Source organism: Rhinolophus sinicus, chromosome 8 (assembly GCF_057876585.1).
Source record: "Rhinolophus sinicus isolate RSI-liver-muscle chromosome 8, RSI-T2T, whole genome shotgun sequence".
In the NCBI taxonomy this organism is placed as follows: domain Eukaryota; kingdom Metazoa; phylum Chordata; class Mammalia; order Chiroptera; family Rhinolophidae; genus Rhinolophus; species Rhinolophus sinicus.
Window position 1 is genome coordinate 41,605,129 of NC_142508.1, and position 27,132 is coordinate 41,632,260.

The 27,132-nt window shown below is 38.6% G+C and overlaps 1 long non-coding RNA gene and 1 pseudogene across 2 annotated transcripts in view; one reads left to right on the forward strand and one right to left on the reverse strand.

The window, feature by feature from the left end:
• LOC141566997 (uncharacterized) overlaps positions 1–27,132 on the reverse strand; it is a 65,667-nt gene that overhangs the window by 10,103 nt on the left and 28,432 nt on the right. For both annotated transcript variants that reach the window (XR_012490026.2, XR_016021998.1), the window contains exons 2-3: positions 25,857–25,918; positions 7,767–7,901 (exon numbers count right to left, since the gene is read on the reverse strand). This is a non-coding gene — a long non-coding RNA (uncharacterized LOC141566997). The remainder of the gene's footprint in view (positions 1–7,766; positions 7,902–25,856; positions 25,919–27,132) is intronic.
• LOC109460812 (small ribosomal subunit protein eS6 pseudogene) lies at positions 16,539–17,725 on the forward strand (annotated as a pseudogene).

The following is a 27,132-nucleotide window of genomic DNA, read 5'->3' on the forward strand; positions in this document are numbered from 1 at the left end:
AACACACAGACCCACAGCCCACCACTTCCAGTCCACTGGAGAGGTGCCCTGAGACTGAGGTGACTAGGTCTTAAAGAGGACACCCACCTCTTCAAGGAATGTGGGGCATTTTGCTCGGCCAAAGCTACAACACCCCACAGAGATGCCCCAAGCCCGAGCAGTGCAGATGACAGAAAAACTTGCACTTCAGCACTACCTACTGAAAAAAGACCTCTATATGTCAACCTGCTATGCACTGAAGTGTCAAACACATTAAAAGTTCTCATTCCCACAAATTCTCAGGCAGAGAAATAATCCAAGCCTGCTGAATAATCAATAACGAGGGAATTCAGAAAGAAAATGAAAAATCTTCAGTAAATAAAAGACATGGAAGTATGTGATTTAAATGATGGAGAACTCAAGATTGCCATTCTGGAAAAACTCGGCAAGATACAAAAAAACTCAAAGGCAGATCAGTGAACTCAGAAATCAAAATGAACAATGGAGATTAAAACTTAACAAAAGAATGAAACAAATTCTAGAGCTCAAGAACTCAGTAAAAGAGATGAAGAATAAACCAGTGGGCTTAGGAAATAGAATAGACCAGATGGAGGAAAGAATTAGTGACATAGGAGATAGAAATCTAGAAATGACTCAGGTGGAAGGAGAATCTAGAGTAATAAAGTGAAAGAACTCTATGGTAACTAACTCCATTAGAAAGGGCACTGTAAGAATAATGGGTATACAAGAAGGAGACGAGGGGGAGAAGGGGAAAGAGCGCCTATCAAATAATCAACAAGAACTTGCCAAACTATGGCAAGAACTGGATCTTCAAATCTAAAAGTGTTTTCCAGGGCATATTATATTAAAACTGTCAAAAAGTAATGACAAAGAATTATATTAAAACTGTCAAAAAGTAATGACAAAGAATTACCAGGGAAAAGAAAACAGTAGCCTATAAAGGAAACCGTATTAGATTATCATCAGATTTTTCAGCAGAAACCCTACAAGCTAGAAGAGAATGGAACCAAATATTCAAAGTATTGCAAGAGAAATCACCATCAAATAAAAATATATCCAGGAAATTTATCCTCTGGATATGAAAGAGAAATAATGGCTTTTCTAGACATACAGAAGCTCAGGGAATTTACCACCACAAGACCTGCAATACAAGAAGAGCTGAAAGATACTCTTCTATCTGAAACTTTAAAAAAAAGACAAAAGGATACAAAACTATGAGTAATATGATGACTCCCAGACAGAAGCAGAAAAGTGCAACCCTTGTTCAGAATCCTGTATTAAACATTTAAATATAAAGGTTAAAAGTGGTAAAAAAAAAAAACATTTAAAAAGAAAATGACAGTAGCTCCTGCAATTTAGAAATGAACGCACAGCGTAAAAGGATAATTTGTGACAACAAAGGGGAGTGGGAAAAGGACTGAACGAGCACAGGTGAACAGAGGTGAGATGCAGTAAGAAGAAAAAGGACTACTGTATGCGTGAAACTTTCTTTTGCATACGCCTAATGGTAACCACACACAAAAAATCTAGAACTGAGACACAACATAAAAAGGAGAGAGGAAAAATGATAGAATACCACCAAACTACACAGACAGAAACACAGGGAAAAGAAACAATGGAGACAACAGAGCAACAAGAAAACAAAATAAAATGCCTATAGGAAATCTTCATATTTCAATAATCACATGTGAATGGACTGAACTCACCAATTAAAACGCACAGAGTAGTAAGGTGAATCAAAAAACAAAACCCAACTGTATATGCTGCCTTCAGGAGTCACATCTCAGCTGCAAAGACAAACACAGACTCAAAGAGATGTGGAATATGATGATATTCCAGGCAAATGGCATCCAGAGAAAAGTGGGTGTAGCCATACTTCCATCAAAAAAATAGATTCCAAGATAAAAAGTAACAAGAGACAAAGATGGACATTTTATAATGATGAAGGAGACAATACAGCAAGAGGACATAACACTTATCAATATATATGTATGCAACCAACCTGGGACCACCAAAATATATAAAAGAACTAACAGGACTACATGGAAAACTGGAAAACAACAACAACACAATAAATAGTTCTGGGGAAATTAGAGCGCTACATGCAAAATAATGAAATACTGCTATTTGACACCATACACAAAAATTAACTCTTAAATGGATCAAGGACCTAAATATAAGACATGAAAAAATAAAATACATAAATGAAAACACAGGTACTAAACATACAGACCTTGGTCTCAGAGAGGATTTTATGAATTTGACCCCAAAGGCAAGGGAAGTAAAAGCAAAAATAAACAAATGGGACTACATCAAACTAAAAGGCTTCTGCGCAGTAAAAGAAACCAAGAAATCAAAAAGGCAACCATCCGAATGGGAGACCATGCTTGCAAATGATACCTCTGATAAGGGGCTAATATCCAAAATATATAAAGAACTCATACAACTCAACAATAAAAAAATAATAATCCAATTTAAAAATGGGCAGTGGACCTGAACAGACACTTTTCCCAACATATATAAATGGCTAACAAATAGATGAAATAAGATGTTTAAATTCACTAGCTATTAGGGAAATGCAAATCAAAACCACAATAAGATACCACCTCACACCTGCCAGAATAGCTGTTATCAACAAGACAAGTAATAATAATATTGGACATGATGTAGAGAAAAAGGAATCCTTATACACTGTTGGTAGGAATGTAAATTACTGCAGCCACTATGAAAAACAGTTTGGAGGTTCCTTAAAAAATTAAGAACAGAATTACCATATGACCCAGCAATCCCTCTTCTGGGTATCTACCTGAAAAATGTGAAAACATTTATTTGTAAAGGTGACCAAGAACGTGAGCCAGCCTAGGCACAGCGACTACCGTGGGCACCTCACCAAGCACACCAGTTTGTGTGGGACAAGATCCAAGGTGTGCGGCTTTGCCCCCTATGAGCGGTGTGCCATGGAGCTGCTCAAGACCACTAAGGACAAGCAGGCCCTGAAGGCAGTTCATCAAGGGTGGGGACACACATCTGCGCCAAGAGGAAGAGAGAGGAGCTGAGCAATGTCTTTGCAGCCATGAGGAAGGCAGCAGCCAAGAAGGACTGAGTCCTATTCCCTCTGTGTGTAATAAAACCTTTTCAGAAAAAAAAAAAAATCCCACTTACAATTACATCAAAAAGTATAAAATACCTAGGAATAAATTTAACCAAGGTGGTAAAAGACCTGTACTTGGAAAACGGTAAGACAGTGAAGAAGATACAAATAAATGGAAGCATATACCATGCTCATGGATAGGAACAATTAGCATTGTTAAAATGTTCATACTTCCCAAAGCAATCTATAGATTCAATTCAATTCCTATCAAAATGCAAATGGCATTCTTCACAGAACTAGAAAAAATAATCCTAAAATTTACATGGAACCACAAAAGACCCCAAATAGTCACAGCAATCTTGAGAAAGAACAAAGTTGGAGATATCATGCTACCTGGTATCAAACTATACTACAATGTATAGTAATCAAAACAGCATGGTACTGGCATAAAAACAGACACATAGATCAGTGGAACAGAACAGAGAGCCCAGAAATAAATCCATGCCTTATATGGTCAATTAATCTAAACAAAGGAGGCAAGAATATATAATGGGGTAAAGACAGTCTATTCAATAAATGGTGCTGGGGAAACTGGACAGATGCACAGAAAAGAATGAAACTGGACCACTTTCTTACACCATATGCAAGAATAAACTCAGTATTGGTTAAATACTTAAATGTAATACCAGAAACTGTAAAATACCTAGAGGAAAACATAGGCAGTAAACCCTTAGACATCGCTCTTAGTATTAATAATATTGGATATGTCTCCTTGCACAACTGAAACAAAAGAAAAACTAAACACGTGGGACTACAGGAAACTAAAAGTTTTTGCACAGCAAAGGAAACCATCAAAAGGAAAAGACAACCTACTGAATGGGAGAAGATACTCGCTAATGATATATCCGATAAGGGATTGATATCCAAAATATACAAGGAAATCATACAACTTAACAACAGAAAAATCAAACAATCCAAATAAGAAATGGGCAGAGGACCTGAATAGACATTTCTCCAAAGAGGACATACGTGGCCAATAGACACATGAAATGATGCTCAACGTCACTAATCAGCAGAGAAATGCAAATTAAAACCACAATGAGATACCACCTACTCCTGTCAGAATGTCCATCCAATAAACCAACAAACAACAAGTGTTGGCGAAGATGTGGAGAAAAGGGAACCCTCCTGCACTGTTGGTAGGATTGCAAATTGGTGCAGCCACTATGGAAAACAGTATGGAGCTTCCTCAGAAAATTAAAAATAGAACTACCATATGACTCAGCAGTCCCACTTCTAGGTAATTATCCAAGGAAATTCCAAATAGTAATTTGAAAAGATATGTGCACCCCTGTATTCACTGCAGATTATTTACAGTAGCCAAGATATGGAAGCAACCTAAGTGTCCATCAATAGACAAATGAATAAAGAAGTAAATACATACAGTGGAATATTACTCAGCCATAAAAAGAATGAAATCTTGCCATCAACAACAACATGCATGGACCTAGTACATATCATGCTAAGTGAAATGAGACAAAGACAAATACCATATGATTTCACTTATATGTGGAATCTAGGAAGCAAAATATATGAACAAACAAATCAGAAACACATAGATACCAAGAAGAAATTGATGGCTGCCAAGTGGGAGGACGCTTGGGGGCTGAGTGAAAAAGGTGAAGGGATTAAGAAGTACAGATTGCCAGGTGTGAAAACTGTCACAGTGATGTAAAGTACAGGGAAGACAGTCACGAATACTGTGATAATTGTTTGGTGTCACATGGGTACTAGACTTATCAGGGGGAGCACTTTGTAAGTTATATCAATGTCTAATCACTATGTTGTATACCTGAAACTAATATAATATGGTATGGCAACTGTAATTTAAAAATAAAAAAACATCAATCATGAAAGTAGCTGAAGAAAGATGATGTTGCAGAGGGAAGCGACATCAAATGATTCATATGACTGCTGACATTTGAAAACAACGTCACATCAGAAAACTAGGGCAGAAAGAAGAGCAGTATCTTTAGCTGCGGCAAGGGGAAAAAAAACATAATTCTATATTCAAAGAAAATATTCTTTCAGAATAAAGGCAAAATCAAGACATTTTCAAATAGAGGGCAACAGAGAGAATTCACTGCCGGCAGAATTGCATGACAAATGCTCAAGGTCTTCAGACTGAACAGAAATGATACTGGAAACAGTGATCTGCAGGAAGTAAGGAAGAACTCCAGAAATGGTAAATACCTGGAAAAGTATAAAATACTATTTTTCTTAATTTACTCAATATACATGTTACTGAAGATGCAAAAATATTATACAGAGGGTGCCAAAAAGTATACACATTTTAAGAAAGGAAAACTATATTAAAATTGTAATACTCAATATATACTGATTACAAAAGATGAATACAAGTCACGTTTGATTTCTGCAATTACAAGAGGTGCTCAAAGTGGTTCCCATCAGCGTCCAGACACTTCTGATTATGGCGAGCTACTGCTTGAGCAACGTTGACCAAAGTATCCACTTGTATACATTTTTTTTGGCACCCCCAGTATATGTAGATGTAATATGTATGCAAATACATTACTCACTTTACATGAATGATGCAATATTAACTCTAAGATAAAAAGTTAAAGAGCCTTATCATGAAAACAGTTAAAAATGCAAAGAGGTACAGCTGAAAACCCAAGATAATAAACATGGAATGCTTAAAAATCTTTAGTCCAAAAGACAGCAGGAAAGGCAGTACAATAAGTAACAAGGTGAGAAACATAACAAATAGTGAAATTATAACCCTAAATATAACCACATAAATAATTACATTAAACGTTAATTGACTCTACAAAGGCAAGGATTGAATGGATTAAAAAGGAACTACGGTATGTACTCTCTTCCAGAAGTGTGTACTAGACACCAAGAGAGGTTGAAAATACATAAATGGAAAAGTTCATATGAAGAGTAAGCATGAGAAGGCTTGGAGCAGTTATATTAACGTTAGATAAAGTATATTTCTCACAAAGTCTATTACAGAGCTAAAGCGGATTTTTTTACAATGATAAAAAGGTCAATACATCGGTAACACAATTTTTAAATGTTATATGACCAATCACAAAGTTTTAAAATACATGAAACAAAACTTACAAAAATCAAAGGGAAAAAATAGGAAAATCAAAATCAGAGGTAAAGATTTCACCTCTCTCTGAAACAACGCGAGACAAATCAGTGAAGACAATTGTGAACAATATCAACCTCCCTGATCTAATGGGTATTAGATGTTAGAACACTATACCTAAGAACAACAGAACACTCACTGTTTAACTGTTAATTGGGAGTGTAACAGAAAAATCTGGTGACATAAAAGGAAGTTGTTTTAATTTGGGCACGAATTAACTTAGTCATTTTACATAAAAAGACGCAAATTGTACTGTTCCCCCGAAAATAAGACCTAGCCAGACAATCAGCTTTAATGCGTCTTTTGGAGCAAAAATTAATACAAGACCTGGTCTTATTTTAATATAATATAATATCCTGTCTTATATTAATGTTTGCTTCCAAAAGACGCTTTAGAGCTGATTGTCTGGCTAGGTCTTATTTTCGGGGAAACTCAGTACTCATGGCAGCAAGGGGCTACAAACTCCACAACCACAAGGGTTCTCAGTAAGATTTGGACTTGTGTCAGGTGATGTTGGGGAGGGTGTTAAAAAGTGGGGCTTTGTTGATTGGGTGCTGTCAGGGAGTGGGGGTAATTCTGTGAGTGGGTGTATTAATGTGTCTTCTATAGAAGGAGGGAAAACTTGACCAACGCCACAGGTGTGACTGCTAAGAAGAAGCAGTCATTCAGATCAGCCAGGAGAGGGGGCTGGTTGGTCACCTGTTTTTCGGATTCATGTTTTGTCCCTGTGGAGACATGACTGCAGAGTGGTCTAAGCTGTGCATTGATGTATTGTGGTAACAATGTGGCCTTGGGCGACATTGATTTTCTGTGAAGTTGATTAGGTACAAAAGAGGGCAGGAAGTGGGAAACAGCGAACAAAGAAAAGGGTAGACCTAATTAAAAACATGAAGGAAATTCCAAACACTTCAGAAAATATAAACAGTCGAAGAACACAATAATCAAAAGACAGAGATTGCCAAAATCAATATTTTTAAACGACAACTGTATGTTGTTTCCAAGAGAAGCACTTTAATTATAATGACACAGGTAGGCTAAGAATAAAATGGGAAAAGATTTATCACATGTATAGATGTAGATATGAACAAAACCAACTCCATCTCAGATGTCAGGTCATTTTTAAGTTTCACGCTGTGACCTTTGACCAAACTCACTGTCCTTAGCAAGCATATCAAAGCCTTCTAGTTGATGATTATCTGTGTTCCTTAAAATGTAGCCATAAATATTTATTAGTAACCACCAGAATGGCGTGACAACCAAGATAAATATCCAACTGGTGATGGTATTAATTTTAAACAATCATCTATCAAAGACCACAGGAGGTATGGCTGCTGGCACTACTGCATTCTTTGTCCCTTTGTCTTGTCAATCATTAGTATCTGAGTTATACCAAAAAAACAATATAGTCACAGGAGCCTGTAGCAGAATATAATCTGCACGGAATTGCTGGGTCATCAGTTCCGGTCCAACCCAATCTTCCCGCAAGTAAATTACCTTGTATTAAATTCTGTTATGTTCTGTGGAGTTGTCTGCTTCAGTGTCGATCTTAAGCTATTGTCTCATTACGGTGGCCATTATGCCTCTGCCCCATCAGACACCACGCAAACATGAATCAAAGGAAAGCTGGAGCTGTTAGAGAAATGCACACTACAGCCATGACAGGATACTATTACACACCTAGCAGAATGGATACAATCTGAAAATAATTACAATGTCAAGTGCTAGTGAGGATGGGGAGCAACTGGCTCTCTTCTAAGTTGCTGGTGGGAATGTAAAACGGTAGTCACTCTAGAAAAAGAGTCTGGCAGTTTCTTTAAAAACTAAACATGCAACTACCATCTGACCTGGAAATCGTGCTCCTGGGAATTCATCCTGGAGAAATGAAACTGTAGCCACACAAAAGCCTATGTACACATGTTCACAGCAGCTCTGTAACAGGCAAAATTCTAGTCATAGGGAACATAGTGGTTTCCAGCAGGTAGGGTCTGACTAGTATAAAGGGGTTACACAACGTGGGTCAGTTCTGTTCTGATTGTGGTGACCAAAATCCGTATGTCAAATTTCACACACACACACACACACACACACACACACACACACACTGCATACAAACACAGATGAAAATACTCAACTACCATCCAACCCAGCAATTACACTTCTAGGCATTTATCCCAGAAGAAAAAAATTATGTTCACACAAGAACCAGTATACAAATCCTCACAGCAGCTTTATTTGTAATAGGCAAAAAGTGTAATCAACACCAATGTCCTTCAACAGGTGAACGGCTAATCAAACTGTGGAATGTATATATATATATATACCATGGACTATTACTCAGTAATAAAATGGGGCAAATTACTAATACACACAACTTGGATGAATCTCCAGGAAATTTTGATAAGTGAAAAAATCCAGTTCCAAAAGATTATGTGTTGTAAGATTCTATTTATACAACATTCCCGAAATTACAAAATTAGAGATGGACAACAGATTAGTGGTAGGGATGGGGTAAGGGAGTGGAGGAAGGTAAGTGTTATAAAAGAGCAAGAACTGTCAGTATCTTCACTGGAGTGGATCCATGATCTGCACATGTGATAAAATTTATGGCACTTATTTCACACACAAGTGAGTACAAATAAACCTGAGGAAATCAGTGGCTTGTAGCAATGTCAATATCTTACTTGTAATATTAGTTTTGTAAAATATTACCATTTGGGGAAAGTGGGCAATGTGTACAAGATATCTGTCTATTATTTCTTACAACTGCATGTCAACCTAAATTATCTCAACAAAAATTTCAATTAAAAATGGATGGAAACCAAAAAAGGCTTGTAGTTTAGTTAATAATACTGTGTCAATGCCAATTTCCTAGTTTTGAAACCAGGAATGTGCAATGGTTACATAAGATGTCATTGTGAAAAGCTGTATGAAGGCCACTTGGGAACACTTAAAAAAAAAAAAAAAAAAAAAAAAAAAAAAAATATATATATATATATATATATATATATATCGTGTCAAAGTATTGCAAAATAAAAAGTTTTAAAAGTAAAGAAAAGTCAAAATGGTTATATTAATATGAGACATACTAGGCTTCACAGTAAAAAAAAATTACCAAGGATAAAAGGGGGCATTATATAATGATAAAAGGATCAATTCATTAACTTAACATAATTCTAAATCAATAAACCCCTAACAGTAGAATTTCAAAATACTTAAAAGCTGATATAACTGAAACGAGAAATAAGACAAATCCACAATTATATCTGGAGCTCTCAATAGTCTTGTTTCAATAATAAATAGAATTACTAGACAGCAAATCAGCAAAGACACAGAAGAACTGAACAATGCCATCCATCATCTACCTGGGTATAACTGACATTTACAGAACACTCCACCTGGCGACATCAGAGCAGACATTCTTTTGAAGGACACATGGAGCAGTCACCAAGATAGATCATATTCCAGGGTCATAGACAAACCTTAATAAATCTAAAATAATTGGAGTCATACAAAATATATTATCAGGCTATAAAATAATTTAATTAGAAATCAATAGCAGAAACACCTCCAAACATTGGAAATTAAACATTACAGTTCCAAATAATCCATGGGTTAAAAAAGACAACTCAAGGGAATTTAGAAAATATTTTGAAATAAAGGAATACAAGATAGTAAAATTTATGTAATGCAGCTACGTAGTGGCTTATAATATTAGATGCTTAATATTAGAAATGAAGAAAGGTCTCAAATCAATAATTTAAGTTTGTATTTTAAGAGGGTCAACATAATAGTTATCAATGAGAAAAATCAATAAAAGTGAACTGTCTTTTCAAAAAGATCAATGAAACTTGATAAACCTCTAGCAATTTGACAAAGAAAAAAGGGAAAACAAAAATAAATATCAGGAATGAAAGAGAGGCTATGACAACAGACACTGCAGACATTAAAAGGATAATAAGGCAATAATTGAAAAAAACTATATACAGAAATCGACAACTTAGATGAAATGGATCAATTCCTCCAAAACCACAAACCCAAAATGACCCAACGTGAAATAGATAATCCTACTAGTCTTAAGTATGAAATAAACTGAAATCATAGTTTAAAAAAAAAATTCCAAAAAATAAATATACACGCTCAGATGATTTTACTAGTAAATTCTACAAAATATTTAAATTAAAAAATAATACTCATTCTACACAATCTCTTCCTAAAAACAGAAGAAGACACTTTCCAACTCATTGTGTGAGACCAGCATTACCCTCATACTAAAATTAGACAAAGACAGTAAAAAAAATGAAATACTACAGATCAATATCCTTCATGAACAAAATTAGGAAGTCAAATCCAGCAATACATAGAAATCATAATACAGGGAACCCCCGTATAACACGGCACTTCGATAGCATGGCTCGAGAATTGGGGAAAACCCTCGTACGACACAGCATCCTAGAACACAGTTTCGCTCTAACACGGTTTGAGAATTAGAGAAATCCCTGAACAACATGGAGCATAATAAGAGCTTTTAAGAGCAAAAAATAGCTCATTGAAATTAGGGAAATCCCCGAACAACACGGAACGTAATAAGAGCTTTTAAGAGCAAAAGATATCTCATTTGAAATTTTTCATTCGAGCATGGATGTCGTATCAGATTTGACTGCAGAATTTTAAAATTTATTAGAATTTTAAATCAATTTTGTTTGGGAAGTATTAAGTTCATAGATGAAGATATCTTGTCAAAAAGAAAACGCTCTCGGTTAATGTTTAGTAGTGATGACGAAGAAAACATTATTTCATAAATCTTAATAAGTTATCCTTTTGGTGAAAATTGCTTTAATAAAGATATTTCTCTTAAGTATAAAAATATAATAGTATGTTTTTCTAATTTTTGGACCCTAACCCCCTTTTTTGTACTAGTTCTTTGTTTCATATAACACTGACTCGCATAAGATGGCATTTTTTAAGGAACCTAACAACTGTGTTATACGGGGGTTACCTGTATATAATAACCAAGTATTAACCAAGTAGGGTTTATCTCACAACTTCAAGGCTGATTCAATCTTTGGAAATCAACCAATTTAGTAATCCACCTATATTACTAGTCTAAAGCAGGCGTTGATAAACTCAACTGTTTTTTTCAAGGCCTGCAGACACTGAGCGGTCTAGCACTCCGAGCCATGGAGACCAAGCCTAGGCATCTTTCTCCACCTCTTGTTGGGTGGAGAGCCTGCCTCCCTGGTTGGCAGGTGTGCCTCACCAATTCCCAAGGCCTGTGCTGTTTACCACCTACACACTGGGAACGCCACTGCTTTTAGTGAGCTGGTACCAAGCTATGGAATCACAGTCTAGGAGTCAGTGACAAAAGGAGGTGACTTGCTTCCAGTCAGCAACCCAAGTTGAGATGGCTAGGTTCTCTGGGAAGGAAGAGAGGAATGCAGGGACCAGGATGTCACTAGGGCAGAAAGTGAAACTGACTCCAGTGGCTGCCCACTGGCCTGCCGGGGGCCTCCTCCTCAAGCCAGATGCTCTCCATCCTGAGAATGTCTCCAATTGATGGCAACTAGGTGCAAAGTGTGCCCACCACCTGGTAAGCCCACCAGGTGATGGGATGATTGGAGGCAGGAATTGTATCAGTTTTGCCCCTTGGCCTACGAAGCCTGAAAGGATTATTACTGTGTCTGGTTCTTTTCAGAAAAAGTTTTCCAATATTGGTCTAAAGAAGAAAAAACACTTTGTCATCATATAAATTGATACAGAGAAAGCATTTGACAAAATAAAACATCCAGCAATGATTTAAAAAAAAACCAAAAACCTCTCAGCAAACTAGGAAAAGAAGAGAACTTTCTCAACTTGATAAAAGGCATCCACCAAGAACCATCAGATAACATCATAATAGGAAGAACCGAATGGTTTCCCCGTGTGGCTGGGGACAAAGCAAGGATGTCCACTCTCACCATTTCTACTCAAAACTGTGTTGGAAGTGTCGGCCAGTGTGCTAAGACAAGAAAAACAATTAGCTACCCAGAAAAATCTAAGGAATCTACAAAAACCTAGAATTTATAAGTAGTTTATCAAGGACACTCAATCGAAGGTCAAAACACACACAAAAAATCATATTTCTATATCTGGCAAAGTACAATTTTTTTAAACCCTAGTAATGTACTATATTTCTATGTCCTAGCAATGTACAAAACTTAAAAACAGTTCCACTTAAAATCTCGCCAAAGAATGAAATGCTTAGATATAAATCTAACAATATGTATAGAATTTGCGTGCCCCAAACTACAAACTACTGACAGAAATCAAAGGACATCTAAATAATTGAAGAGACATGTAGTGTTCATGAATTAGAATACCCAACACAGTAAATATGTCAATTGTCCCCAAATTAATTTACAGATTTAAGGCAATAGTAAACAAAATTCTAGCATATTCTTGTAGATAGAAACTAGCTCAGTCTCAAGTTTATATGGAAAAGGAAAAAAACTTAAATAGACCAAAATTTTATTTTTATTATTTATTTATTTATTTATTTATTTATTAAGATTTTATTGGGGAAGGGGAACAGACTTTATTGGGAACAGTGTATACTTCCAGCACTTTTTTCCAAGTCAAGTTGTTGTCCTTTCAATCTTTCAATTGTAGTTGTAGAGGGCGCAGCCCACCATCCCTTGCGGGAGTCGAGGAATCAAACTGGCAACCTTGTGGTTGAGAGCCCACTGGCCCTTGTGGGAATCGAACCAGCAGCCTTCAGAGTTAGGAGCACGGAGCTCCAACCGCCTGAGCCACTGGGCCGGCCCCCAACATTTTATTTTAAAAGAAGAATAACTTTGAAGAATCATACTACTTGGGGTTACAAAATACTCCAAAGCTACAATAATCAAGAATGTGGTAATAATGAAAGGGCAGACACAGAGACAGATGGAACATAACAGAAAGTCCAGAAATGTATGCATATAAATATGGCAAATTGACTGACAAAGATGCAAAAGCAATTCAGTGGGGGAAGGATATTCTTTTAACAAATCATGTTTGAACAATTGGCCTTCTGCGTGCAAAAATCAATGAGCCTCAACCTAAACATAACACCTCATGTAAAAATTAACAATTATTTATAGATCTGACTATAAAATGTAAAACTACAAATTTTGAAAAAGAAAACATAAGGGAAATTCTTTGGGGTTAAGCAAAGTGTTCTTAGATGCTACACCAAAAGCATAATCCATAGAAAAACACAATATATTGGACCTTATCAAATTTTAAAACTTCTGTAAAAGACAATATGAAGAGAATGAAAAGATGAGCTATAGACTGGAAGAACATATTTGCCAATCCCATATTCAAAAAATAACTTTTCTCTGTAATATATAAAGAACTTTAAAAATTCAACAATAAGAACTTTAAAACTCCATAATAACAAACAACCCAATTAAAAATTGGCAAAAGACATCGACAGACAATTCACCAAAGCAAATATAAGGATGGCATGTGAAAATAAGCACATGAAAATATGTACATTAGCAATTAAGGAAATGAAAAAACTAAACCACTCCACTACACATCTATTAGAATGTCTTAAATAAAAATTAAAAGAAAATAGGGACAATATCAAATTCTCATGAGGTCCCAGAGTAACTGGAACTCACATACATTGGTGGGGGGAATCCAAAAGGGTACAGACACTTTGGTGAAAAACAATGTAATTTTATAACAAATTAAAAATACTCTTGTATGTTTTTCTCAGCAGTCTTCCCTAGAGAAATGAAAATTTATCTTCATGCTAACACCTATATACAAATGTTTATACCAGCCTATTCATAATTGTAAATAACTGGAAATCCAAACGCAACAACCAATGGATGAATGGATAAATTAGTGGCAGTACATTCATACAATGGAACACCACTCAAAAAGGAACCAACCATTAATATACACAATAACTTTCATGAATCTTGAAGGCAATATCTTCAATGAAAGAAGCCAGTCACATATAATGTTATGTACTATACGATTTAATTTACACACATTCTCAACAAGGCAATACTATAGCGATACAGAACATGTCACTGATTTCCAGGGGTTATAGGTATGCTGAGGAGAGGCTATACAGAGCTAGGATAAGAAAGTTTTTTTCGTGTGAAGGGACCATTTTGTGTCCTCAGTATGGTAATGGTTACACAAATCTATACATGTGTTAAAATTCACAGAATTGAACACCAAAATAAAAAAGGTCTGTTTATTGTGTGACCATTTTTAAGTAAAGCTTGAAGGAATAAATTGACTATTTGAAGCACAAATTATATTTTTTGAAGTTTATTACATATGTAGAGTAAAATGTGTAATGATAGCACAAAGAACAGAAGGGAACAAATAGAAGTATACTGTTGTAATTACCTGACACTCTATGTAAGCAGTATAGTATTATTTTAAGACATTGTATATTACATATTATAAAAGCTAGTTAGTATAGAGAAAACAAAATGGAATGAAAAATACTCAATCCAACAAAAAGCATAAAAAGAAGAATTAAGAAAACATGAAATATAAAAAAAACAAAAAACAGGAAGATGCTAGATTTTAATCCAAACATGGCGACAGTCACATTGAGTGTAAATGTTCTAAACACCAAAGCTAAAAGGCAGAAGTTCTAATATTGTAGAAAAAAATACAAGACCCAACTATATGCTGTATACAGAAACCTATTTTAAATACAAAAATACAGATAGGAAAAATAAAAGGATGGAAAGAGATATGTCATGTAAATATTAGTCAAAAGAAAGCTAGAGTGTCTATTTTATTACCAGAAAGAGTAGGCTTTAAAACAAGAATTATTAACAGGTATAAAGATACTCTACAATGATAAAGAGGTAACTTTATCAAGAAGATATAACAATTGTAAATGTGTATATATCTAATTAAGGTGCTTCAAAATACATGAAGCAAAAGATGATAAAAATTAAAGAAGATATTGACACAACCACAACTAAAGCTGGAGACTTACACACTCTTTTCTCTGTAAACAATAGAACAAGTAGAAAATTTGTAAGGACAAAGAAGACCTGAACACTACCAACCAACTTGACATAACTGGCATAGGTAGATTGCTCCACCCAACAGCAGCAGAATACAAATTCCTTTCATGTGCAAACCAACTTTCAAAAAAGTTGAAATTATAGGGCCGGCCCGGTGGCTCAGGCGGTGGCTCAAGCGGTTAGAGCTCCATGCTCCTAACTCCGAAGGCTGACGGTTCGATTCCCACATGGGCCAGTGGGCTCTCAACCACAAAGTTTCTGGTTCAACTCCTTGACTCCCGCAAGGGATGGTGGGCTCTGCCCCCTGCAACTAAGATTGAACACAGCACCTTGAGCTGAGCTGCCTCCTGGATGGCTCAGTTGGTTGGAGTGCGTCCTCTCAACCACAAGGTTGCCGGTTCGACTCACGCAAGGTATGGTGGGCTGTGCCCCCTGCAACTAGAAAACGGCAACTGGACCAGGAGCTGGGCTGCGCCCTCCACAACTAAGACTGAAAGGACAACAACTTGACTTGGAAAAAAGGCCTGGAAGTACACACTGTTCCCCAATACAGTCCTGTTCCCCTTCCCCAATAAAATCTTAAAAAAAGAAAAAAAAAGTTGAAATTATAAATAAAGGATAGGACAAAAAATAAATCATAAGGCTAAATTAAGACACAATACATCAAAAGCAGTTTATGCAGCTAGTGATGCTTAGAAAGACTTTATAACAGATATCTCTATTAGAATAGAAAGGTCTCAAATCAATAATACAAGTTTTCACAACCCAAAACTAAAAAAAGTCAATTACTCCAAAGTAAGCAAAAGAAAGGAAATAATAAAGCAGACATCAGTAAAACAAACAAACAAAACCAGACATACACAGGAGAAAAAAACAATCAGTGAAACAAAAAATGTGCTTCATTGAGAGAATCAATAAAGTCGAATCTCTAGCCAATCTAATATTAGGAAGAAAGAGACAAGACCAAAATGACCAATATCAGGATTAAGAATGGATGATATTACTACAGATATTAAAGCCATTAAAAGATAAAATATTATTAATACCTTTGTACCAATAAAACCTAGATAAAATGGAAACATTCCTTGAAAGATATAAACTATCCATAGCAAACTCAAGAAGAAATGGAATAATGGAATATAAATTCCTTCCCACGAAAGAAAATAAAAAACTGCTCTTTTTCATGGCGCCTCGGAGGCGGTCGGCTGCTTCAGGATGAAGCTGAACATCTTTCTCAGCCACGGGCTGCCAGAAACTCACTGAAGTGGACAATGAACGCAAACTTCATACGTTTTATGAGAAGCATGTGGCCACAGAAGTTGTCCTTATGCTCTGGATGAAGAATGGAAGGGTTACGTGGTTCAAATCAGTGGTGGGAACGACAAACAAGGTTTCCCCATGAAGTGGGGTGTCGTGACCCATGGCTGTGTCCGCCTGCTCCTGAGTAAGGGGCATTCCTGTTACAGAGCAAGGAGGCCTGGAGAAAGAAAGTGCAGATCTGTTCAAGGTTGCATTGTGGATGCCAGTCTTGAGTGTTCTCAACTTGATCATTGCATAAAAAGGGGAGAAAGGGGCCAGCCGGTGGCTCAGGCAGTTAGAGTTCCATGCTCCTAACTCCAAAGGCTGCCGGTTCGATTCCCACATGGGCCAGTGGGCTCTCAACCACAAGGTTGCCGGTTCAATTCCTCGAATCCCGCAAGGGATGGTGGGCAGCACCCCCTGCAAGTAAGGTTGAACACGGCACCTTGAGCTGAGCTGCCGCTGAGCTCCCGGTGGCTCAGTTGGTTGGAGTGCGTCCTCTCAACCAGAAGGTGGCCGGTTCGATTCCTCAACTCCCACAAAGGGTGGTGGGCTGTGCCCCCTGCAACTAGAAATGGGAACTGGACCTGGAGCTAAGCTGCGCCCTCCACAACTAAGACTGAAAGGACAACAACTTGACTTGGAAAAAAAGTCCTAGAAGTACACACTGTTCCCCAATAAAGTCCTGTTCCCCTTCCCCAATAAAATCTTTAAAAAAAAGGGGGGGGGAAGGTATTCCTGGTCTCACTGATGCTACTGTGCCTTGTCGCCTGGGGCCCAAAAGAGCTGGCAGAATCGCAAACTTTTCAGTCTCTCTAAAGAAGATGAGGTCTGCCAATATGTTGTGAGAAAATCCTAAACGAAGAAGGTAAGAACCCCAGGACCTAAGCACCCAAGATTGAGCGTCTTGTTACTCCACACATCCTGCAACACAAACATCGGCGTATTGCTCTGAAGAAACAGCGGACTAAGAAAAATAAGGAAGAGGCCACAGAATATGCTAAACTTTTGGCCAAGAGAATGAAGGAGACCAAAGAAAAACGCCAGGAACAGATTGCCAAGAGACGTGGGCAGTCCTTTCTGAGAGCTTCTACCTCTAAGTCTGAGTCCAGTAAAAAATGAGATTTTGTCAGAGTAACAAATACACACAATCAGACATCAATAAATAAATAAATAAAAATTTAAAAACTAATGAACAAAGAACTCAAGTTCTCAGATTGCTTCACTGGTGAATTCTATACCAAAGAGTTAAATTAAGACTAACTTTATACAAAATCTGGAGACTTGAAAAGAAGAAAATGCATCAATATAATTTGCCATGTTAATAAGAGACTAAAAGGAATGACCATATGGGCACTGCCCTCGGCGGTCCTCCCAGATCTGTCTCTTGTTTCAACAACGTTTAGACAGAACAGACCCAAGGATGCCCCTTCTTCCAGCCTCCCATCACCCTCTAACTTCTTCTCCAGTCTCAACCTTCAGAACCATCTTGGCCATCCGTGGCCTCTGAGACCAGCCAACACCGTTTTTCAAGCTTATCTCCTTATCGCTGAGCAACCATGAGCTCCCAAGTTCGTCAGAATTATTCCACCGAGGTGGAGGCCGCCGTCAACAGCCTGGTCACCCTGCATCTGTGGGCCTCCTGCACCCACCTGTGTCTGGGTTGCTATTTAGACGGCGACGATGTGGCTCTGGAGGGGGTGGGCCCCTTCTGCGAGTTGGCCGAGGCAAAGCACGAGGGCGCCAAGCATCTTTTGAAGACGCAAAACCAGCGTGGTGTCTGCGCCCTCTTCCGGGACCTGCAGAAGCCTTCCCAAGATGAGTGGGTAAAACTCAGGATGCATGGAAGCCGCCATGATCACGGAGAAGAACCTGAACCAGGCCCTTTTGGATCTGCATACCCTGGGTACTGCCCGCAGACCCCCATCTCTGTGACTTCTGGGAGAACCACTTCCTGGATGAGGAGGTGAAACTCATCAAGGAGACAGGTGAGCACCTGACTGACCCCCGCAGGCTGGTGGGCACCCAGGCTGGCCTGGGTGAGCATCTCCTCGAAAGGCTCACCCTCAAGCCTCTGGAGCCCAGAGGCCTTTGAGGGGCCCCTCTGCATCCCCCCTGGCCTTGGGCTTCTGCCTGAGCCTCTTCCTGCAACCATTAGGCAGCCTTCTAATCAGCCTGGGGCCCCCTACCATGCCATGGACCAAACTGAAACAATAAAGCTTTGTGCAGAAAAAAAAAAGGAAAAAAAAGACCACATGGCTATTTCAATAACCAAAGAAAAAGCATTTGACAAAATTTAACACCCAGTCCCAATTCACTTCCTCAAACTAGGAATCAAAGGAGACGTCCTCAAATTGATAAAGGGGTATCTATAAAAACTCTACAGCTAATTTTATACTTAATATTGAAAGAATGAATGCCTTCTTGCTAAGATTAAGAACAAGGCAAAAATGTCCAATCTCACTACCTCTATTCAACATTGGACTGAAGGTCCAAGTTAGTGCCAAAACTAATAGGTGTACAGATCGGAAAGAAGAAATAAAACTGTATTTACAGATGACGTGATCAGGAAAAAGTTGCCACTGAAAAGATACTGACAATAGCATCTTGGTGTATTTTTTGGGTCAAGGTGGCAAGTCTGTTATGTTCTTGGAGGATATGAACTGATAGTTTGCAAAGTGTATGTAAAGGTGAGTGGTATTTGTGTGTAACTAAGGGGAAAGGGTTCTGTGCAAATGGGTTTCAAGTCATATGGCCTGATTTGGGTGTATGTTATTGACAGGAAGTCACGGTGTTTGCCAGTTGAAATACCCAGAATTAGCCTGTAGGCAGGCTCTCTAATTTGGCACATGACTGTGGGCCCTTTACCAACCAATCCAACAACTGAGGTGACAGGCCAGCTGGCAAGGTCTTTGGGGTACAGGGCTTGTATTAGCCAAATCTGATGGCATGCAGGCCTCAGCATTTGCCAGGTCTGCTTGAAACAATGGCTTTCTCGGAGGTTTTACAAACCACTGAAAACACCCAAACTAATAGTAACTAGACCGACAGTCAACAGCATGGTGTGTGGCTGCATTTGACAGGCTTTCTTGCATGACGCTGATGTATTATTAGCCAGGAGGGGTTGTCTGGTTTCATCATTATGAAATAAGGTGTTGCTATGGGCTTAATTGTGTCCAACCTGTTCCCCTACAAATTCATATATTGAAGCCCCAACCCCCAGTACCTCAGAATTCAACCATATGTGGAGGTGAGATCTTTAAAGAGGTGATAGTTAAAACGAGGTCTGTGGGCTGGGTCTTAATCCAGTCTGACTGGTGTCCTTATAAGAGGAGGAAGTTTGGACACACAAAAGGACCCCAGGTACACATGTGTACAACGAAAACTCCCTGTGAGAACTCAGCAACAAATGCCTACTGCAAGCCAAGGAGAGAGGCCCAGGAAGAAAACCCTGCCAAAGCCTTGACCTCGAACTCCCACCCTCCAGAACTGTGAGAAAATTAATTTCTGTTGTTAAAACCACCCAGCCTATGGTATTTTGTTAATGATAGACCTAGCAGACTAACACAGCATTGTATCTGTTACGTCCACATGGAGTTTTTGTTTACTAACTGGATTTCTCTATCTCCCTTTGCTGGTAGCCCACACTGTCTGTGGAGACGGCGCAGGGGTACTAATTTAATTTCCTGCGGAGGATCAGAGTGAGAGCACAGGTTAATTAGCCACCCCTCATAATCTGAATAGTCAGGAAAGTTTTTTCGGGTGGTGGAAGTTTGAGCTCAGAGAGGTCCCAGGAGAGTACGTGTCCTCAATCTGGTTTCCAGCCCTTCTGGGATGGGGCGAGATGGAAAATCAATAAAGATGGGGGGAAACATGAAAGGGCCTCATATACAATCAGTCTATATACATGGAGGCCAGATAAAACCCACTTTCAATACAGAAAAGGGCGATGGGGTAGTTTTTTTAAAGTTGGTGTGGGTCAGCCAAGGAGCCTTGAATTAAAAGAAAATAAGACCTGCTGGACTGGAATTTGAAAAGCTGTTAGAAGTGACCTTTTCTCTTAATCAAACCAGCTACCTGGGACCTATCAGGAACATAAAAGTCTACTGGATGACTTTTCCAAGAGCTAGGAATGTGTGGTTTAGGAAGTGAAATGTGTGCCTTGGTCACTATCGGTAGTTTCTGTCATTTCGAAGAGGAGAAGGAGTGTCCTGGAAAGGCCTTGTATTGTCGCCTTCGTATTTGTAGAAACACGTGTGATTCGATTCATATCTTGGGTATCTGTGAGGAAACAGATTCCCAGAGTCCTTTATCCTCAAGGGGACAATTTTTAGGCAATGGTTCAAATAGTTTGTGACAATGTGCAGATGGGCCGTTCGTTGGCCAGGGCCTCCAGTGCTAAGACGAATGAAGCCCGGCCACACGTGTGGATGTTTGTGTCCCATCCTTTATCAGGGACATTCTGGCTCAGGGATGGAAAGCAACACCCCACTGAGCTCCATCACATACGGTGCACAAATGGCAGAGCCATTCACACCGTCAACAAACTCCTATTGCTGTTCATCAGCTCTTCCCAAAGGGCTCCCGGGTCGCCTAGGGGTCTGGGGTGCTCCTCCAAGCACCATGGCTTCTGACGAGGGACTGGAGATAGGGGAGGTGACCCCCTTCCTTCAGGTGGGATGTAACAGCAATATGATTTCTATGCTATGATCTATGACACACGGACAGAACCTGCAGGAGACTAGACCCAGGTAACTGGAGATACACCATTTTTCTGGGGTGAGAGATTATTGTTAAAATGTCAGTTCTCTCCAAATTGATCTATAGGTTTAACACAACCTCCACCCAAATCCTATCAGGCTTTTCTGTAGGTGTTGACAAGTTGATTCTAAAATTTACACGGACAATTGGATTTAGAATACTCCTGACAATTCTGAAAAAGAACAAAATTAGAAGACTCACAGCACCTAATTTCATGACGTCCTCTAAAGCTACAGCGATCAAGACAGGTTGGGATTAGCATGGAAACAGACATACAGCTCAATGGAACAGAGTAGACTCCATAACTAGTACCACACATATTAACAGTTAATTTTTGACAAAGGCACCAATGGAGAAAAGGTAGTCTTTCAACAAATGCTACTGGATAAGTTGAACAACCATATTAAAATACATGAACTTTCACTCTTATACCATTCTTACAGATTGACTCAGAATGTATCAGGTCTCCATGTGAAACTGGAGCTATACAACTTTTATAAAACATAGAAAACCTTTATGAATGTGGATTAGTCAAAGATTTCTTATATTGGATGAGAAAGGATGAATCATAAAACATAAGCTTGATAAATTCAATTTCATTAAATGAAAAACTCCTACAGATGCTATTGTAAAATTTAAAATATATATACGCTATATAGTGAGAGAAAATGTAAGACATAAATCTGACTTAACACCCAGAATACAAAAGGAACCCTTACAATTCAGTAAGTCAAATAATCTAACATTTTTAAATGGAAAAAATATTTGAACACTTTCAAAAGAAGATATAGGAATGGCTAATAAGCACACAGACATGCTCAACATCTTTATTTGATAGAGAAATGCAAATTGAAACCACAATAAGATACGACTGCACACCTATCAGAATGGATCAAATTCAAAACCAAAAATTTGAAAATACCAAGTTTTAATGAAGACACAAAACAACTGGAACTCACACACAAACTGTAACAGCACTCTGGAAAACAGCTTAATAATTTATTATAAAATTGACTAAAACTTACCGTAAGATGCAGCAATCTCACTCCTAGTTACCCAAAAGAAATGAAAACACACATTCAAAGCTGTACAGAAAAGGTTTATAGCAGCTTTTGCGTAAGTGCCAAAAGCTGGAAGTTGCATCAGCTGGTTAATAAATTGTGATGAATCCATGTCATAAATTTATATCCATATCATACCATGAAATAGAATCAAAAAAGGAATGAACTGATTAACAGAACAATATTGTAGAAACTCAATTTTATGTTAAATGTAGTAAGTCATACACAAAAGCATGCTTCAATTATGATATTTCCGTTGTACAATTCAGTTTATGTGACATTTATGATGTCCCACATCTTCATCATAAATGTCACATCTGAAAACCTCATGTTTGCTCTGTAAATGGTACAACTTTGTGGGGGAAAAGTCTAGCAGTTTTTTAAAAAACTTAACACACTATCTCTTCTGTGTTACCCTTCTAGGCATCTACCTAGGACAAGTGAAAACCTAAGTCCATGAAAATACTTATACAGGAATGGTCAGCAAGAATGATGGAGTAAGGAAGGACCTCTGAAAGTTCCCCTTACATAAAAGTAATGAAAAAATTGGCAGAAATAGAATTGACTGTTTTCAGAACTCTGGAAATTAACCAAAGGCTTGCAACAACCCAGGGAGCGTTTAGTCAAGAAAAGCAGCTGAATCTTAGTAAGAACAGCGAAAACTGTGGTTTTGACTTAGCCCAGGCCCATCTCCCTCTCCCCAGCTCAGCAGCAGCCTTAGAAACTGACAGTCTGCGTTCTCCATACTGAAGGAAGCAGGACGGAACCGAAGAAGCTCTTTCAAAGCCCCAAAATAGAATCATTACTGAGCCAATCACCTCTGGAAGAATCCTCTCAACACTTTACCATCCCCGTGACCTGAGGCAGTTCCTAATAGTTGGGGCAAATAGTGAGCTAACGAAAACCTTTAGAAGGAAAAGCCGAGGAATGAGCCACCTTCTAGGGCTTCAAAGACACGAATAAGTTGAAAGGAAAAGGATGGGGAAAAAATATCACGCCAACAATAATCAAAAGAGCTGGAGTGTTCATACTAATATCAGACAACAGACTTTAAGACAAAAATCGTTGCCAGACACAGAAAAAGACATTTTAGAATGATCAAAGGGTCAGTCCAACAGATTTTTCCATTTTACTGTATGTTTGAAAATTTTCATAATGTTAAAAAGGAAAGAGACCTGTGAAGCATAGCAAACAACCACAAAACCATAGAAACATGTCAAACTACATCAGCAGCAAAAACCAGAACAGGCAAATCTAATTTGTGATGGATAAAACATGAGAACAGTGGTTTGACTGGTTGTGGGGGAGACGAGGCTGGGGGAAAACCCCGAGAAGGGGCACGCTGGAACTCTCCAGGACGAATCTTTAGCTCGATAGGGGTTCAGGCTGCACACATACACTCAGATTTTGGAACTCAGTGAATGGTTCCCTTAAGATATGGCATTTCAATGTATTAAATTATACCTCAAAAAAAAGGAATACCCATAAACAAATATTGAGTTCCTGTTAATGACATGTATGCTGGAGTATTTGGGAGGACATATCTTCAACGTACTTTGACATGCGTCAAAAGAAAATGTTGGATGGAAATTTAGAAGACTCGCACTTTAATTTCAAAACTTACTTCAAAGCAACAGTAGTCAAGACAGTGTAGGGCGGCCGGATGGCTCAGTTGGTTAGAGCGCGAGCTCTGAACAACAGGGTTGCCAGTTCAATTACCACATGGGATGGTGGGCTGCACCCCCTGCAACTAAAGAATGAAAATGGCAACTGCACTTGGTGCTGAGCTGCACCCTCCACAACTAGATTGAAGGACAACGACTTGGAGCTGATGGGCCCGGAAGAAACACACTGTCTCCCAATATTTCCTAATACAATTAAAAAAACACACACAAAACAACAACAACAACAAAAAAGACAGTGTAATGATGGCATAGGGATAGATACCTAGATTAATGGAATTCCAATGTAATCAATGGAATGGAATTGAGAGGCCAGAAATAAGACCTTTTGTCTGTGGTCAACTGGTTTTCAACAGGGTGCCAAGACCATTCAATGGGGAAAGAATGATCTTCTTTTCAACTAATAATGCTGCACAACTCCCTAGTCACATAAAAGAGAATGAAACCAGACATTTGCTTTCTGCTTTATGCAAAATTAGCTCAGAATTGATCTAAGATCTAACTGTGAGAGGCTACAGCTATCGAAATTTTCAGAGAAAACCCGTGAATCAGCGTGGCCTCAGATTTGGGAATGGATTCTTAGAACATTAACAACAAACAAAAAGATTCACTGTATTTCATCAAAAGTAAACATTTTTGTGCAAAGGACACTATTAAGAAAGTGAAAAGAGCCTACAGGATGGAAAAAAATATTTGTAGTTTATATATCTGACAATGGACTAGTATCTAGAACATATAAAGATCCTTACAACTTAATACAAAGTCAAATAACCCAACTTTAAAGTGAGCAGGTTAGTCATTAGGGAAATGCAAACCCAAACCACAATGGGATACCGCTTCATACCCACTAGGGTGGTGGCTGCAATGAAAAATGTCAGATAATAACAAGTGCTGGTGAGGATGTAGAGAATTTGTAACCATCACGTGCTGCTGGCAGGAATGATTCAGCCACTTTGGTAAACAGCCTGGTTAAACAGAGTTAGCATATGATCCAGCAATTCGACTCCTACCCAAGAGAAATGAAAACATATGTCCACGCAATAAACTGTACACAGATGATGTTTACAGTAGCATGATACATAATAGCCAAGTTTGGAATCATCCAAACTGAGAGATGGATAAACAAATTGTGCTACATCCATATGATGGAATATTATTCAGCCCTGAAAAGGAATGAAGTAATGATACAGGCTACAACTTAGATTGACCTTGAAAATATTGCACCAAATCCAAGAGGCCAGTCATAAAAGACCACATATTATATGACTCCATTCTCATGAGGGATGGGTGAGCTAAAGGGTACAGGGCTGTTTGAGGTGATGAAAATGCTCTGAAATGGTGGTGATGTCTGCACGTATCAGTGAATATACTAAAAACCACTGAATTTACGCTTTAAATGGGTGAATTGTATGGTATATCTCAATGCTATTATTAAAAAATAACAGATAAAACACTATTCAAAATCACTTATTCTATGATATAAGTATATTTAAGAATGAGTATTAAAAAGTATTGAAAAGAGCTGATTTGTGAGCAGAGGAGTAATGGAGGAATGTTCTACTTTAATGTATTTATTCACTTTTACACTATTATTTGTTAAACAAGAGAACAAAAACCGTAAATGAAATTAAATAAAAAGCAAATGCCCAATACCTCGCAGACACTAAGTACTTGTGTCATCTTTTGCTCTCCAAGAAATTGAGAAAAGATGTGGCCACTATGCAACGTGACAATAAAAACGCAACTCACCTAGAACGTGGTCATTTTCTCCTCCTTTGTCTGGGGAAGGCCAGAGTCATGAGAAGACAGACCTGGAAAAAGGATAAAAGAAGTCATGAGAGAAAGGCCAGGAATTCCACAGCTGATTGACATCTTCGAGAAAATTAGAAAAAGGCGCCCCTTCCACCAGCCGACCCAGCCCCTGTGGCTTGGTGAGCAGAGTCTGGGCTGCACTCCCGCTACCACTAGTTCAGCCGGGACCCGAACAAACTGCACAGCTGCGTCTAATTGTCCAGCAGGCTGCTCCTTAGAGCTCCCAGGCCTGCCATCCCCAGGCCCAGAAATGTGGGAAGGGGAGGCAGGAGAATGTATTTTGGTGCTGGGACCAAAATGCCCAAATTCATATCACAGTCATGCTACCAACTGGTCAGATAACTTTGGCTGAAGTGGATTCTGTCATCTGCAAGTTGAGGACGACAATGGTGCCTAACCTCCTGGGGTAGCTGTGAGGATGAATGTGAGAGTGGAGAAGAGCTGTTATAACTCTGCTTGGAAGGTGTGGGGGGAAACCCCATGTCCTGGCAGCTGCACAGAAGCAGGTGCTATCCCGCTGTACAAAGCCATCTTTGCAAATGTGCTTGGAAGATGCCCGAACATCAGAGACTTTCATCTTTGAAAAATGTGAAATTCTGGCTGGCAGCTTTACCTATTTGTTGCCTAGTAACTTCTCTGACGTTCGTATTCGTTTTAGAAAAAGGAATATTCACTTGCTGGTGACTTTTCTTCCTGAAGCCAGAAGAGGCTCAAACGCTCATCCCCTTTCTCCCGCGTTCTCTGGACTAAGGAAACCTTTGACTTTTCTTCACTTGTGTTAAACAAAAACTTTGTGAGTCTCTGTTTCATTTAACAATACTTTAGTGATGACAAAATCCAACCAAGAGGTTTTGGGAGCTTATGTGTGTGAGGCGGGGCTCAGGGCCTGGCACGTGAGATGAACTCTCCATAGAGAAGGATTACGATTCCTGTTGCTCGGACTTAACAGAAGGGCAGGTCGAGTTCCCGTGAGCTCTGACTCGAGCCTGTGTCACCGGGCTGCTCTAAAGACGGGCTGCTCTAAAGACAAGTGCAGACGAATGGGGAACATTCTCATGGCATCAGTGAAAGAAAGGTGAGAAGTGGATTAGTTTCCTACGGCTGCTGTAAAATACTTAGCACCAACATGGCTTAAAGCAACACAAACTTACTCTTACGGTCTGGATGTCAGAAATACACAGTGAGTCTCACTGGGCTGAAAACAGGGCATCAG